Below are 8,759 nucleotides of genomic sequence, written 5' to 3'. Positions count from 1 at the left end.
TCGTGAAAAAAACGGGACACTTATTGGAAAAGATGACAAAACAAAAATACGTCAAATACCGGTTCATATGGTCATCCTAAAAGCATATATAGCGGACTGTTTTTTTTTTTCATCGCCAATTGGCGGTCGTCCCGACAACCAATACCGAAACCTAAGCACCAAAAAGTTTTTCGCTCGCTATTCGCTCATTAAATGAAACTCGATTTCAATTATTATTTTTTTTTCCCAATTCGGATCACGAAACACGTCATAATGATAGATCATTCATGGGCGGTCAGATTGCATCATGGGTAAACAAACCAACGTGAATGAGTCACTCACACACTCTCGCCGTCAGAGAAAGCGCAATAATTGACTCGTCCAGTTTGACCGGCTTTGTATGAACCGCATTTATTCAAAAGAGTCAGTCGCTCAGTCAGTCCTCAACCGGCTCACGCACAACAGCGTGGGTTTATAACTCACTCCGTGTATTAACACACTGACTCTCTTTCTTAAACGGAACACACTCACATGTAATGTATGAACAATCCCGACTCCACCCGACTCTCGTTTCACATCTGTGAACCAATCTTCAGTTTTGACACCGTTATTCCAATATTGGCTTATCGATAAAAGGTAAGAAACTTTTGATGGACGTCCCAATTATTAATTTAATATTAAATTAAATATTTTTCTTAATAATTAATTAGATGTATTTGTAATTACGGTAAGAATGTATTGAGAGGTGCCACACACTCGATTCCTCAGAAATCCGGAGAGATGGCAACCCTTATTGATCAGAGGCGGATTTAGGGTTTTCGCCTTCTTTCTACATTCTAGTCCCGAATTTGGCGCCGTAGCTAGAGCACACTTAGCTCCTACCCCCTGCGAATACGCCTCTGTCTCTAAGTAACTCTTTTTTTTTTTTTTTGTAACACATGCTTGCGAACTTTTTTCGTTTCTCACTGACCTGGTCGATTGCTCTCTAGGTCACTCTCGTGCAGGGCCGCAACTAGATGCTTGGTCACCCGGGGCAAGCGCGCATTTTTACGCCCCCTTGTAATGGTAAAGGAGCGGTTTCAGAATTAAATTTACACCCTCTCGGGTCTAGCACCCGGGGCACGAGACCCGTCTGCTCCCCCCCCCCCCTAGTTGCAGCCCTGCTCTCGTGCTTATACAATCTCCGGTCACTCTCATGCTCACGCACACTCTAAGTCACTCAGGGACCCTCTTTACGTCATTCCCATGCTCACAAAAAATATCTAGATCACCCTTTTGATCACTCATCGACCTAGTTCTCTTGCTCTCTACGTTACTCTTTTTGGTAACTCACATGCTTGAAGAATCTCTAGGCCAGACTTTTGGTCATTCACATGCTTGTAACTCTGGGTTAATATTTTAGTCACTCACATGCTTGCAAACTCTCTGGTTCAATTCATTGGTCCAGCGGTTCTCAACCGGTTTTCCGCGGAGCCCTTGGGGCTCCGTGTACACTTCCCAAGGGCTCCGCGGCGACTCAAGGAAAATAAAACAAATCAGTAAATTTGATTGATAAATGAAAAAAGATGTCTGCAGGGGATTCGCCATAAAAAGTGTATACAAAAAGGGCTCCTCGAGTCAAACAGGGCTCCGCCATAGAAATTTTATACTGAAAAGGGCTCCGCGAGTCAAAAAAGGTTGAGAACCGCTGCATTGGTCACACATGCTTACAAACTCTATGGGTCAATCTTTAGGTCACCCACCGACCTGGCCTTTGCTCTTTAGGTCACTCACTGCATGGCCCAAACAAGGGTAGGGCTGACAGTGATCCAGCCCGAGGACCCTGGGACGATTCTTGGATTTTTATCTTTTTTACACTATAAATTTATTATAGAGGGCCCACCATAGATCTCGGTTTAGGGGCCTGCATGATGCGTCGGCCAGGACGGCGATAGTAGCTTTGAGTTTAGTATATGATCCTATGGGTGTAGGCTCTTGAGTTATGAGCGATGAAAAGAAAACATTTTTGAAGAAGGGGGCGATGGGACAAGAAGTTTGGGAAAGTTATGCCCCAGAGGAAAATTCTAGTTGGCTCCTCTACATTGATTTTTTAGTAAATGCATGGAGCAAAAATTAAAAATATTTATCCCTTGATCTCTGTGCAAGAGCCCTGTCATGCTATTGGCCACACTTCTGTCCATAGTTTTATCTTGTGGCTCCGTGTTTTAAGTACCCTGTACCCTCCCTGGGTACAGGGCTTCCAGCACCCAGAAGTGATATTCTTTCTAGTTAATAAATTGGATTTGGAGTAAATTTGTAGAGAACGAAATTTTGTAAATGAGATTGAAAACCCCCTTCGGATAGATATCCGTTAGTGGCCCCTCTTCATCACCAACCCTTGGCCATCATTTCACTTGATTTCACTTGTGACCCAATTGTAATATCCTAGAACATTAGTGGGGGGGGGGGGGGACACCATTAGTTGCGGTAAGCCATATATTAGAGATATATATGGCCTCCGGTCGAGAGTCATTGCTGTATTCTGCAGGTATGAGGAGGCTGAGACTCTCCTCTTTCCAGCAATTCATGGATATACAATCCAATGCACGTCGTCCTTGAATCCCGTACATACGGAACGTCTGCCAACTTCAAACCTTCGCCCCCCCCCCCTCACCGAAATTTTTTTCGTACTGGTACCCGCGTCGCCACCAATAAGGCTCCAATTTTGTCCAACAGAACTTTGCAAGAAATTTTCGTTGTTGTTACACGAGTGCGTTCCCACGACCATAGACGAGAACAATAGGCCAATGGGTGGAGCTGCTATCGTAAATTACTGTCCATTGATTTTTTTCCCCGCGAAGTATTGCAGTGTTAAAGGTATGATCTTGCGTACGTTAACCTCTTTGTTTAAATTAGAGCTGATGTGGGAAAAAAAAACACGCAATATCATCAGTATAAACCAAATCCGATAGATTTGGACTGACGTTAATAAAAAATAAAGATCGCTATATATCCAATTTCTAAAATATAATGTATTTCAATGTATATATATATATATATATATATTATGTATGTATCAATGTATGTATACAGGGTGTTCTGTTAATGGACCGACAAACTCAGAGGGTTGTTAGTAGACATCAAGAGGAACAAAAATTGCAATGGAACCACGTGTCGCAAACCACGTTTAGAGGGTGAAAATCGCGAAAAACGCATGCAGGCTCTGAGTCCAGAGGAGACGGAAGGTGGATATCAGTTGATCGCTGAATGCGTCCGTGGGTTCGCTCACCATATCTGACGTAAGCAGCGTCGCGGAACGCATGCGCTTGGATAGGATCACGCGCTGCGGACGATTTAAATTAGCGCTATTGCGGTAATTTTCGTAATCACCTCGATGTTACATACCCAAGGAGGTGGATTGGACGCGCGGGACCCGTTGCTTGACCGCCACGTTCGCCGGATCTCAATCCGCGTGACTTTTTCGTATGGGGTCACCTTAAATCACTCATTTATGCGGTGCCTGTGAATACACCGGAGTATCTAACAGCGCGGATTGTCGTCGCTACGGGAGACATCAAAAGCATACCTGTTATCTTCGAGCGCATCCGGGAATCGTTTTTACTTCGTCGTAGACTGTGCAATGACGTTAACGGCCGCCACTTCCAACAACTCCTGTTAATCAAATAAATCTTTTTGTCGTCGAAACCTGCATGCGTTTTCCGCGATTTTCACCCCCTGAACGTGGTTTGGGACACCATGTTCCATTGCAATTTTCGTTCCTCTTGATGTCTACTAACAACCCCGTGAGTTTGTCGGTTCATTAACAGAACACCCTGTATATATTATCTGATACAGTGGAACCTCGTTTAATATGACGTTCAAGAGTCAGTATGAATGTGAAGTCGAATAACTGAGACATCCTTTAAAAAAAGACCCTCCCCTTCCTGCACAGACATACAAAATATTATAAAATTCCATGTATTTAATTGCATCTCCAATTCCGTAATAAATAAATAAATAAATATCATTTTAAAATCGTACTTGAGGGGAAAAAATTAAATCGCATTGAAATCACTAGAAGAAATAAAATTTAGTAAAACGTTACCTTTGAGACGACATTTGGGTAAAAAACTGCAACAAAAACTTCTCGACTTGCGGGAAAATTTCCCATCTTGGTCTCTCCATTTTTTTTTGGCAGCAGATGATTTACAAGTCATTGGAAGTCTGGTTATTTGTGAAGATTATAAGGAAAAAAATTCACATCACTGCCCCCACGGGGACACGAACAGAGATGAATTTTCTTCCTTGTAATCTTCATCTCCACAAATAACCAGACGTTCAATGAATCTTGTAGTAGATGATTTGCAACCAGCAGGTCTATGATTTTTTTTTTCTCTGCTTTATAATCGTTTTCAAGGTTGACAAAGGGATATTCAGCTGTTTTTTTGCAAGATCAACTTTTCGTCATTAATTTGAGAAATTCTTGTAGAATTATTCCAAAATTGCCAGTTTTTTTTTTTCGTAGAGAAAGCACGTTCCGTTTTGTCGACATTACGAAGAACGGTGGATTTGACTAACACCCAGGGCCGTCTTAAGAGTATCATGGGCCCTCGGCCAAGTTGTTTTTGTGAGGGGCCCCCCCTTCTCTTGAGGTGTCCGGGTGGGGCCCATGCGTTAAGACGGCACTGTCACCACCACCTATAGAACAAAGCCTCCGCACGAAGCGTGTGACGTCAATGAAAAAGGCAATTCCTCCTATTGCTATTGGGTATACAGCAAAAAAAAAGTAAAGATATCCCATGCGTCGGCTTGCTATATCCAATGGCAATAGGTGAAATGGTCTTCTTCAGTGACATCAGAAGCTTCGTGCGGAGGCCTTGTTCTATAGGTGGTGTTGATTTGACATAGCCACCAAGTAAAGTGCTACAACGAAAGAAAATTCTACAGGAAATGATCGAAAGAACTTACTCTGTATGCCTAACGTATGTGTCTGTTGTTGTCGGGGGGAAACCTGTACCCTCCAAATGTTCACAATGTGGACATTCTCACAGTCTGGGGATAACGCTGAAAACGTTTGGAAGAAGAAAAATTCTGAACGGACATATGACCGTCAAAACAATGTATACCTGTTAAACCTGTTTCTTTGGGGCTCACCTCGTTTGCGTATTCTCAGAAACAGGCAGTAAAAAAATCACTTAAGTGTTCACTCTAAATGTGGCCCATCAGCCAGCTCACAGGCTATTTTCGTATACGTCAGCGATCACCCTAAAATTTCCGGCTTTTGCGGGGACAATATGCAAGAAGAACTGTTGCTGCAACGCGTTTTCACTGCATGTAAAAATTGTGCGCATTTGATGGAAAAAATGACGTTTTTTTCAAAAGATTCGGGATTCGAGTCGAAGCGAAAATGTGGAAACGTCGTATAAACGAAAAAGTCGTATAACTGAGTGGTGTTTAAACGAGAATACATTATTATAATAATATAAATCAAGGATCTCAACCTTTAGGAGTGGGAGGGCCACTGCATTGGTTTGAAAACGATAAGCGGGCCACATAAGTGATCTGAAAATGCCACCGGCCCTTAGAAGACCTATAAATATGCCGTGGAGCTCCCCCCACCCTTAAGAGAAATGCAAGCGTGCCAATGTCTGCTTAAAAGAACTGTAACTGTGCCGCGAGCCTTTTAAAAGAACTAGTTATGTTCCGTGAAGACCCCTTAAAAGAACTAGTAATGTGCTCCGGGTCACTCAAGCGATTTGGAAATGTGCTGTCGGCACTATAGATGTGCTGAGAGCGGAAATTTTACGTAAAAAATTCCGAACCTTAAAAGAGGTGTATCTACAGAGGCGAAGGGTCTTAGCGGACTATAGCCCAGGGTGGCAAGTTCGGAGTGGTAGCAAATTTCTGGGATAAGTGGTCAAGAAAATTGGTAAAATGGGAGAAGGGTGGCGAAATTCTTATTTCCCACAGACGGTAAAAACCATGAATCCTGCCCAAAGACTGAAGGACCAGGTCAATGAGCGACAATGACTGACTAGGAGAGTTTGAAAGCACAAGAGTGAGTAAAAGAATGACCTAGAGAGTAAGGAAGGACAAGGTCAGTGAGCAACCAAAATAATGTGAATGTGAGTGACCTAGAGGACGAGAGACTAGTTCAGTGAGCGATCAAAAGAGAGACACCAAGAAAGTGCGCAAGCATGTGAGTGAGAGTGACTTAGAGACAGAAGCTTATTTACGAGGGCTCAACGAGTTTCGCCCAGTTCAGTGCGCCAAGTTTAGGGAATGAGTGGTCAAGTGAATTAGGCCAGAATGGCAGAACGGCGGAAACACTATAAATCTCTGCGTCTACAGTAACTCAATAAATTTAAGTATAAATATGAACATATAAATTTAAAAAAAAAATTAATACTTTTTCAAAAAGGAGAGAAAACTTTTCTTTATCGTTTGTTTTTTATCAGAATTCAAGAAACAAAAAAAAGGTTTTTTTTTTTAACAAAAACGTTTTTGAAAAGAGGCCAGAATCAATCGTATGATGGGTTTTCATATTTTGACACACCCACAGCATCTTACGAAGGAAAAGAAATAGTTCAATAATGTAGGACACAGAATACAAACAAAAAGAAGAAAAACGTTTTTGTTTTCATTTTTTTGAAGAAAAAATCTTCAAAAAAGCCATTGTGATTGCAAGATATAACGTATCCAATCAATATTACCTCTAAACATGCCCATACACTAAAAAGATCATTGAATAGAGGTAATTAGCAAAATTATTGCAACAGCGGTTAGAGAATTACATCAGAGCCGCCCCTAGGGGGTGTGAGGCAGGTGCGGTCGCCCTGGACCCAGCGCTTTGGACGCCCAGCACTCACAGTAACAGGAACAAAAAAAAGAATACAGGGTGTCCTGTAAGTACTAGCACGTTCTTTATCTCAGCAACCGTCCGTCGTACAGGTATGATTCCCTTTAAAAAATGCTCAACATTTGTCCAAAAATTACCCTGTACCAGTTTTAAGAGTGGAAATACAGTGTGTAACAAAATTGAAAAAAAATAATAATTTTTATACGGTCCCCCTGTGCTCTGGTATCCAATTAAAAAAGTTGTTGTTCTGTCTCTCCTGGTGCCAATAAAAAAAAAAAATCCATGTTTCTAAGTATTCACAGATATTCGAATTCGAAAAACGGAGGAAATTAGAATATGTCAGTGAATATTGCACTTAAAAACATGGAATTTGTTTTGTTGGCATCAGGAGAGACTTTCTAATTGAAAGTTGGAGCACAGGGGGACTGTATAAAAATTATTATTTTTTTATTTTGTTACACACTGTACTTTCACTCTTGAAACTGGTACAGGGTAATTTTTGAACACCTGCTGAGCATTTTTGTAAATGGGAATCATACCTCTACGACGGACGGTTGCTGAGATAAAGGCCGTGCTAGCACTTACAGGACACTCTGTGTAATAACCAAGGCTGCTCAACCTTTAGGAGACTGCAAACCACTTCATTGGTGCACTTGGAGCAGTGGAATTTACATATTTTGTTGGCCAGAAGAGGGACAGGACAACAACTTTCTGATTGGTTTTTGAGGAACGCTACTTTTTTTCCGCACCGAGCCCGACGTCTCGAAGTATGTCTGTACATTACACACTCCTCCTGTTCAGGATGCCCCATAAGTTCTTAATTAGCTTAAAAATTCATAAAAATCGAAGGAATTGGTCCGAAGGAGGAATTTTTTTTTCTTTTCCTTCGTACAGAAAAAAAAAATTCAAATTTTTGTCGATAGAAGGTGCTGCACGGAAGCAAATCCCTGGAAATCAGAGTCCCATAAAATGCAGGGTGTACGATTAACAACTTATGTCTGAATTTTCCAGTTACAGGCTCTAACATAAGGTTTTCATTGGGGTTTCGGGCATTGGTGTATGAAGCACTATTGGTTAGGTATGTTTGCGAAATTTTACGAATATTTCAGGCACAGAAGAGATTGAAGAAAGGTTCAGGTCCAATCACTTCTGCTGAACTAGTTTCCTCGGTTCCCCCCCTATCGACAGAAATTTCAATCAAAAGAAAATTTTTCTGCACCGAAAACCCCCTTCGTGAGAATAACTTTCTCGCAGACCGCATTCAAATATACCAATTCCTTGAATTTTCATGAATTTATGAGACACCCCTGCACATGGAATACGTCGGGGGGGGGGGGAACATACAATTTTGTGCGTCGATCACAATATAATAAATATACGTCTCCCCTCCCCCTCCCGAAAAATTCCGACTCTATGGATTGCTATTCGTTCCCAGAAATTGTTGTTGTGGAAATGAATTGGGTTGCGAAAGTGTTAAAGCGTAAGTGTGGGTTGAGAAAGAGGCAAAGCAAAGCAATAATAATAATAATAATAATAATTTCAAGATCATCCGTCAAAGTCAACAAATTCTAAACAAGAAGCTTTACAGCTGGTGATGAGAAAAGTTCACTCATGTCTGAGCACATGACAAAATATATTTATACATATACATATAGTGTTTTCCTACCAGCAATTCTATAAATAACATCCCGCATCATCAGTGCGAACTGAGCTGTTCGTAGGAAAGAGTTTTCTTCCCACTCCCTTTGCAGACTACTACATACTTCTCTGACCTTAGTTTACCAAGCTTTGAAATGTTATGGTGACTTCATTTTGACGTGAATACGTGTTTAAAGTTAGTTTCAAGCATGTTCCTTAAACTCAGCTCTAAAATGAGTTCCAATTTTTTTTTATGTGGGTGGGTGGTGGTCTCGTACCTATTAACATATTCGAAAAGCCTCAA

The 8,759-nt window shown here is 41.4% G+C and overlaps 1 protein-coding gene across 1 annotated transcript in view; it reads left to right on the top strand.

Moving 5' to 3' along the window:
• Positions 1 to 286: 286 nt before the first annotated feature.
• The window catches only part of Myo61F (unconventional myosin 61F), a 70,290-nt gene continuing 61,817 nt past the window's right edge, over positions 287 to 8,759 (top strand). The window contains exon 1 of the mRNA XM_089255416.1: positions 287 to 615. The gene's annotated coding sequence lies outside the window, so the exon portion shown is untranslated. The remainder of the gene's footprint in view (positions 616 to 8,759) is intronic.

Source organism: Pholcus phalangioides, unplaced genomic scaffold (assembly GCF_987345545.1).
Source record: "Pholcus phalangioides strain wild (caught in Gottingen) unplaced genomic scaffold, Ppha-v1.0 ptg000042l_1, whole genome shotgun sequence".
In the NCBI taxonomy this organism is placed as follows: Eukaryota; Metazoa; Arthropoda; class Arachnida; order Araneae; family Pholcidae; genus Pholcus; species Pholcus phalangioides.
The sequence above is the reverse complement of the archived record's forward strand: the minus strand, read 5'-3'. Positions and strand labels throughout refer to the sequence as shown.